The sequence below is a fragment of the Sinocyclocheilus rhinocerous genome, unplaced genomic scaffold (assembly GCF_001515625.1).
Source record: "Sinocyclocheilus rhinocerous isolate Xijiao unplaced genomic scaffold, SAMN03320098_v1.1 scaffold1545, whole genome shotgun sequence".
Taxonomy (NCBI): Eukaryota; Metazoa; Chordata; class Actinopteri; order Cypriniformes; family Cyprinidae; genus Sinocyclocheilus; species Sinocyclocheilus rhinocerous.
The window spans coordinates 176,678-185,310 of record NW_015626380.1 but is presented as its reverse complement, the minus strand read 5'-3'; the positions used below and the strand labels follow the sequence as shown (position 1 = coordinate 185,310).

Genomic DNA, 8,633 nt, shown 5'->3' with positions numbered 1-8,633 from the left:
GGGGGGGGGGGGGGGTATTGGTTTAGAGCAAAAATATTATGTCAGTTATTCTTCTGATTTATTCATTTTTCAGAAAGAAATAACTCAGGAATGAACAGCTGAAAAGTGGCAAGTGTTACACTAGTGACCAAATTTTTGAAATGTAACTGCACATTTTAAGATAGCTACTATGTCTAGATGATAGACCATATAACCGCTGTACATTTGGTTCTCAGCTACCATGTTTGGACAGGCTGAAGACATGTTTGGATGTCATTTGGCCCCGTGACTGTGGTTTGCCCCTAGTGCCACGGCCAAAGCTGCCAATTTACAAAAGCAAATAAACAGGCCTGACTAGCCAGATATATTTTTGTTGGAACACAAGTTTGTTACAAAAAAAATAAACTTTACAATAGAATGAGCTGGCTGCTTTCCTTAGGTGTCTTCAGAGTCATTTCACTCTATTGGATTTGTCCTTGTAGATTAGAGACCTCTTGGTCTGTCTTGTTCTTAGAGTGAGAGTCGATTACCGGCAAAAGACTGTTGTGGAGATATGACATCCCTTATGTGCTATTGTTATTTAGAACATACTGTTCCACTGATGGAAATAGCAGGTTGTTCACTTCCACTAGAACGCTCTCGTGCTTTCTTTCGTCTTTACATTGGAACTTAAAACAATGCACCAAACTTGTTCTATATATTATTCGGAATATCTCTTTAAAGAGCTTCCTTTTTAAAAGTGCTGTTTTTGAGCAGGAATTCTGAGATTCTCTCTTGTTTCTGGCATTAGGGTGGCACTCGCAATAAACTCAGACATCGAACAGGATCATGTGGCTTCCTTTGGACTCTATCGCGGCTGAAAATCAATTCGTCTGGAGCTGACACCAATAAACATGTCTTGTTTGATATGTAAACAAATGCTTTTTTTCTCTTTTTTTTTTTCTCTTTACTCAACATTATTGATCCAGTCCTGATCTTTGGTTGTTTTGATCAGTTTGATTTGATTGTTAAAGGCATATCTGACCAAAAAAAAGAAAAAAGAAAAATGGGTCACTTACTCACAACAATGTAATTCTAATCAACAATGTTTCTTTTGTGAAACACACTGGTTTTGAAGATTATTAATTCTGCTACTATGCAAGTGGATGTTATTTTTTGAGAAAGTTGTGCAGATTTCGGAAAACATGAAACTGAGTGACAGAATTCCTTGGATGGGTTATTATTTATTAAAATACATTCCATCTCATATGAGAGCTTAATGGTATGCAGCTACATGCAATACACCCATAGCATTATTCAGTTGAGCATCCTGAGATTTCTTTTTTCTCAGTGTTTGTGTGATATAAACGTTTTTTATCCATGATATCATCCAGGAACTTTTGAGTTGTGAAGGCCATGTGGAAACATGCTCTGTGGAGAAATGATGTCACATTTTTGCCAGAGTTCTGGAATAACCAGTTGGAGCAGGCCTGCTGCAGTCAGCTGGGAGAGTTCGAAGTGTCTTGCCTTGAAGTCGAACAGCTGTTGGTTATGACACAGTTTCCCCAGAGCTGGGCGGTGCAGGGATGTGTGTATAAACCTCATGCAGTGGGAAATTAGGTGTGTTAATGGTTGCTTGTTTGCACATTGTTTGTGTCTTTGTTTTGCCTTACCAGGGCTTAGATTATCACCAACCAGGGGTCCGTTTCCCAAAAGCAACTATGGTTGCAAGTTCCGTCGTTACCAATAGACGTTCAGTGGAACTTGCGTCCATAGTTAGATAACGATGCTTTTGGGAAACACACCCCAGGTTTAAAATCCTTTGTTAGAGCAGCAGGCTATTTACAAAAGCTTATAGGCAGATTTCACTTGTAGCCAAAGGATACACAACAAATCTACACTTAGAAAACTTGTCCAAGTCACATTCTAACCAAAAATCAAAAGACATTATATTTTGCATAAAGAAAAGAAGAACCATTATATGTTATAAATTGTGACATTATTTGATTTTGAAAATATAATTAATTTTTGCACCACTAGATGCACCAAACAAAATTGAAATCTGTTGGTTTGAGCAGCACGACATAGCAACATTGGCTCAACCAATGGCATGCGTTTGGGGCTGGGCTACCATTAGTGCAACAGTGCCTGCCCACTTTTTCCATGGCATTGTTTCCAGAGGTATTTTTTCCCATTCATTTTTCCCTTAATGATTTTTAAAAAGTCATTATAAGCCATACAACAAACCAACCAGCTATAGTGGTGCAACGGATCACAAAACTCACGGTTCGGATCATATACAGATTTTGAGTCACGGATCGGATCATTTTTCGGATCAAAACTTACTTTAAGTACTTCTATACCACAGCAAAAACCACTAGCTTAACTAATAAAGTTAGTAATAACTACAAGCATATATGCATACAACGAAACACAGTTACAAATATCAGTATTCAGGTGCAGAAATGTAATAATTAAGTGTAAAATAACAAACGTGCTCACTGCACAAGTTAAATACAGATTAATCTTTGTTAGAGCTGTGGTGTTTGATTAGCAGACAGAAACACGTATCCATTGGCTGCTGTCTCTTTAAGACCAAATGCACAGACCTAATACTGACACACATCCGGTTTCTTTCTCAGCTGTTTACTTTCACTTAAGACATAACTGACTGTGTTTACTAGAATACTTGCCAAAACAGATATTTTAACATAACTTTGTGTGTATGTGAAAGAGGAATCACGTGGTGTCTGAATCGTGCCTCTCTCTCTCACTGCATGTGCGCACTTGTTTGAAAATGGATGTTTGGAAAAAATTAGCGCTGTAAGCTGTTTGCTCGATGAAAAATTTCGCTCCATTTCTTGTGTCCAAACTTTTCTTTAAGCCATGTTGCTGCTGTTGTTTTTCTTCCGGTGACCTCAACCCATGCCTTGCTCTCTCATTGGCTGTAGCTCGTCACGACACCTGACACCACGTGAAGTCGAGTCGGCCGACTGGGCCAGATATTTGGCATGCTAGATTTTAGTTTGCCATCGGCAACGCGTCAGCGAGCCACTTTGATGCGTCATTGTGTAGTTCACACATAAAGATTGCCGAGCGCCGATCACCCGCTGATTTTCCCCCGATCACAGTCCTACCTGTCAGCGAGCTCGTTAACTTGCAAATCGGGCTTAAATCGGGCTTAAAGTCCAGTAGTGTGAACTAGGCATAACCAGCTACATGGTGAATTACAACATTTCAAATTTTAATTTGAAGCAAAAAAATACAAGACTGCGAACTGAATGGCTTTTATGAGGAATTCCCATGAAACATTGCAAATGACATAATCTAATTAAAAATGTTAAAATTTTTAATTGAAGTTTGTTGTATATAAACAATATGTTTTGTTTGGTGCAAAATATGCATATGTATACAAACATTTAGTTATTTTGAGAGCACATTTGAGAGGCCAGCTCAATTTACTTAATTTGCAACGCTTCATAAGAGGAGTTCCCTGCCAAGAATTTGCTGGCCTTGACTCTCTGATTGGTGGAATTTTCTTCACAGCATCATGGGTAATGTAGTTTTTCACCAGAAATTCTGTCAATTAAAGGCAGTACAATAAATGGTTCTATGATTATCAAGTACTTGACTATTTATTTATTTGTTTATTTATTTTGCATTGCAGTAAATTAATTGTGCAATTGTAATTTAAATAATAATAAAAAATAAAAGTTTTTTTTGGGGGGAACCAAATTAACATTAGAATGAGTTTTGAAGGATCATGTGGCACAGAAGATTGGAATAATGCCTGTTAAAAGTGTAACTTTGCTGTTACAGAAATATATATATATATATATATATATATATATATATATATATATCCTAAAGAAGCTTTTTCTTTTAGCAAAATATAAATATTGCACATTATATGATTTGAACATCCGAGGTTTGAATATGATTCGAACATCTGAGTTTTTGTGAGATTCACCAAAGTAAGGCGTATGGTACTGTTCTCCACAATATCAGTCCTTGAAATGTGGAAGCAGTCAGCAGACTTACGTAACCTCTCTTTCATATGACCATTTGCTCTTTCAGCTGGGGGGCAGGCAAGCGTGATGACATCAGTTCCTGTGTGGCTGTGATCTTTAGTGAAGACCACTGTGGCTCGGTTCAGCTCACTCTGACCGCATGAAGGGCAGATTCAGGAAAGGACAAACTGTTTCTAGACCAGCATTCTCACTCAAATAGCTGCACACACAGAAGACCCAGCATGAAGTGAGGGGGGCCATCTGGACCTGTAGCTTTTCTCTCTGTTGATGCAAACACTCACTGTGGGCAATTCTATTTTTGGAATGTGTACAAGCTGTACTACGTAAACACAACCTGACCACACCTGAGCACCTCGACTGAGCTAATAACTCAGCTAGTAGGACCTGTATGGACAGAAGAGCAGCTATGCAAATAAAAGAAGTGGCGTCTCATTTGCATTTGCAATGGCATCTTGTTTGCATTTTTTTTTAGTTCTGTCATGAATTACATCGATTTTGAGAACATGAAATGTTGGGCCCGTCACACTTCCTAGTAGCTGTCTAGCAGTGCTGATATGATCATATACTGTGATTCTTTTCCGCGCAATATTGTACCAGTATTTTAGATCCCAGAATTTCCTTTTTTTATTATTTATTTCTGCATTCACAGTGTACATAGTGGAGAAGCATGTTTTCCAAACAAACATAAAATCTAAAAAAAAAATTGAATGACTGATTACACAAATTGACTTTCTGTTCGACACGTTGGGTCATTTTTGTGTATTTGCTGCAGTTTCAGTTGCAGTCCAAATAAAAAATAGGGATGCATGCATGAGAAATTATTGATCATCGGCCAGTCATGTATATATAATTGAGCTTGCTATTTTCTTCTGTTTTTACTTTTAAATGGCATTTGCCATCATCTAATGCTAATACTACAGATAAACAGGTGTCTTTTGTAGTGCTGTTTATCGCAGCCAGGCTTTAAAAGCACCAATAATTCAATGATTCAATGACACTGTTAAATGTAATCTTTAGCAAATCTTATAATGAATATACATTTTCATGCTGTGGATTATAAAGTTGTGATGGTTAAATTCACATGTAGCTTTTAAATTATTGATTTAGTTTTTAAATGATAACTTTTAAATGATAGATTTAGGATTTAACTTATCGGTATTTGGCCAAAATTTTAATATCATTAAAAAAAATGTATAAATATTAAAAAAAATAAAACCGTGATGGGTTTACGATAACCCCAACACAGTACATCAATACATTTAAAGACACTATGAAATGTTTTTACAAGTGCAGTTTTCTTTCTTTTGGTTATATATTTCCAAATAAAAAAGAAATTTGTCTTTTTTTTAAACCTTATATTACAGTCCAACTCCTAACTATTATTTGTTACTTGCTGTTACTATTTAAAGGGGTCATATGATGCGATTTCAATTTTTCCTTTCTCTTTGAAGTGTTACAAGCTCTTGGTGCATAAAGAAGATCTGTCAAGTTGCAACCCGGGGTCGTCACATGTGGTTGCCGCAAGCCCGCCAGACGCTCCTTCGTCGAATCCGCTGGCAGCGCCGTTCTCAAGCCCGCCCGCCGCCGCTCACTCAAGGCTCATTACACCAAATACACAAAATAATGTTCTTTTTAGCAACATCATATGACCCCTTTAAAGGCAGGAATTCATGTGAAGGACATTGTCATTCAAGAGATCATTTGGTTGGTCAAAAACTTATATACAACCAATCAAACAAGATAATTAATATTTTTTGTTCATTTTGGGAAAAGACTGCACATTTAACATGCATATATCTGCCAAAAGTTTATTTGTTAACTTTTAGGACTACATAAGCATATAGATGATATATAACAGACATGGATTAAACGCCATAAAACACTTTTCAAATTTGCTTTCAGGGGTCCTTAAAAGCTCTCAACCTTTTACTAACCTGAAAAACATGGCAAGCCCTTCATTATCATCTGAACATGTCATCTGCATTTAAATAAAGCAGTATTTTGAAAAGCTGAGCAGAGAATCAGTTTAATGTTAATTTTTCAGCTCAGTGAGCACTTTTTGGTAAACATCTTTGGTTTACGATGAGATTTTCCACCATCTGCTGCGCCTCTGTTGCTCTCATTTGAAATAAGCTGGCGTGAAGCAAACGGGGGGAGCATATTAAGAGAAAGTGTGAGGTTGTCTTTAATAAGGCATCCTGAAATTCATCTGTGATGAGCTCTTGTGAGTTTAAAACATTGCCTTAGATCTGCTGGATTAGATAATAACACGCTCATACTTTACTACTACAGTATTAATTATGGTGTCTCTAAGCAGTAAGCTTCTCTGGACAACTGTACTAGATGGGACAATTGTTTTTTTCTCATGTGCTGGGAATTCTGAGACGCATGCAGAGGTGGAATTATGGGTTATCTTTGAACAACGGCGAGGACAGATGCATGCGAAGGCAAGTTGTGTAACACCCTGTATCATATTGTTTTTTCACACTCGATTTCTCTGATGATTGGTGACCCATATTGGAGTACATTACATAAGTGCTGTTTCAATTAATTGGCTCCTACTCTACGGCAGAAATCTATTTCTTTGTGGTAACATTAATATATGGTTTCATCGATCAATAAGCTTTTATCTCAGATGAAGACTTGGATCATTTAGGAGAATGCATGTAGTTGAGTGTTGTAGCAGAAATCTAAATTCCAGCAGAAATGTTTACAGCAGAAATCTAAATTCCTCTTCAGAAAAGAACAAAGAAGTACCATGGTATTGTTATGATGTTTGGACAAAGTATCATGATATTAGCATGGATTTTAATCTGACACCAATAATCTGCATCTTATTTAAATGGGCCTGTCATCAAAAGTTTGAGGATGTTTTGAGGTGTTAAAGTTACAGCATGTTTTCATATTATGATGAACTTTTTTTCCGTCCTGAGATTCAGTGGAGGATTATGCTGAGTTTGTTGTTGTAAATATAAACATCTAAATATGTCCTGTCACTGAACACAGGTTGTGATCCCTCATTATCACTGTCACACATTTGGTTTACTGTCTTGGCTGTTTTTCTGTGGGCCTGAGGGTATATCTGTCCCCTCTTTCTCAAATTACCAACAAATTATCATCCTCTGCAAGTCAGTACTGCAAAACATTGTAAAAGCAGGTGAGAATTGTATTTTAATGTTTAATTCAATGTAATTTTTTTCTAATGTTATAGGCTACACTGTGTTAATAGCAACCTCTTGCAACATTCGGTAAAGAAGTAGTTCACCCAGAAATACTTATTCTGTAATTATTTACTGAACCTCATGTTATTCCATATACCCTTGCAAACTTGTACTGCGTTAGGCTAACTGAGACTTGTCATAGCACTTGCGTAACATTGCTCTTTTGTTAGTTTTGATTGCTTCCATTGTCCTCATTTGTAAGTCGCTTTGGATAAAAGCGTCTGATAAATGACTAAATGTAAATGTAAGCAGATCTGCACAGCTCTGTCCACAGTCACTGTGTTTACATTTCGTCTGTTGCTATTGACGACAAGGATCAGTTGCACTGGTGGCCTGGTTTGTCCGCATCTCAAATACATAGTGACACACAAACTCCAATCAGCTGATCAAGTGCTGTGGAAAATATACATATGCTCCCTTGTGACAATGGGTCGCTTTATGCGTGCCAAGTTATGGCAGGATGTTTCAACACAAAGCATAAATGTGGACATGTTTTAGCCAATAGTTTTGATTGTAGTTTCTGTTTTTGGCACAAAAAAGATGTCCAGCCCAGTGCTTTGTGGCTTTAATATTAGATAGGTTGTTAATTATTTGATGTACTGGTTTAGTCAAGTTAAGTCCTTCACTACTCGGCTTCTTAAGTCAACATGAAATCAGAATTGAATACATTTACTTCCTTGATACATGTTCCTGGTATTGTAAATTATTCTTTTGTGCATTTCGCAAGAATTGCTATAATAGCAAATAACACTAGATTAAAAAAAAACACTGCCATTGGGATATTTTGAGATGCTTTAACAAAAAGCTTTCTCAAAAGTAGAAACTTTCCATGATCCAGTCAGTTCCCAATGGATAAAACAAACCCCCACCCTGCACTTTTTTTCATTTGAATATCCTGTTTCTATTACGTTACCTAAGTAAAATAGGTCAAATGCCATTTCTTGTTGACTTTAAAGCCAAGACCTTTTAAAGTCCAGTTTTGACCAAGTTTTAAAACTGATCTTTACCAGTTTATTTTGATTTCCTATTAATGTTGTTTTCTAGGGTCATAGTTCAGTTGTCACTATGTTGGTGAAACAGGCTTCTGGTTTTCACCAAGTTTTTCATAGCTGCAGGAAGCATATGTGTGTCTGAGGACAGGTGTGTGTGATCTGCTGTAAAGCTCAGTGTAAGCAGTGGCTGATGGGTCCTGCAGGCAGTTTGAGGGTTCAGTTCAGGAATTTGGTGCTTTTTTGAGTTCAGTCTGATTTGAGGCATGTTTGACCTGCAAAACTCCAGGGCTTCACCTGTGTTGTAGGGTCCTGCTGTACAGTTCAGATTAAACAGGATCTTTAAACCCTCTAAAGAGGCTTCATATGTTTCCTAGGGTGGGGAAAGTAATAGTAATAACCATTGATATAACCAATACAATTGACCTTTTGCA

General features: G+C 37.1%; 1 protein-coding gene across 1 annotated transcript in view; it reads left to right on the top strand.

Annotated features, from left to right (window-relative positions):
• Window positions 1-8,633, top strand: part of atosa (atos homolog A) — a 42,769-nt gene that overhangs the window by 1,472 nt on the left and 32,664 nt on the right. The gene's annotated exons all lie outside the window — the stretch shown is intronic.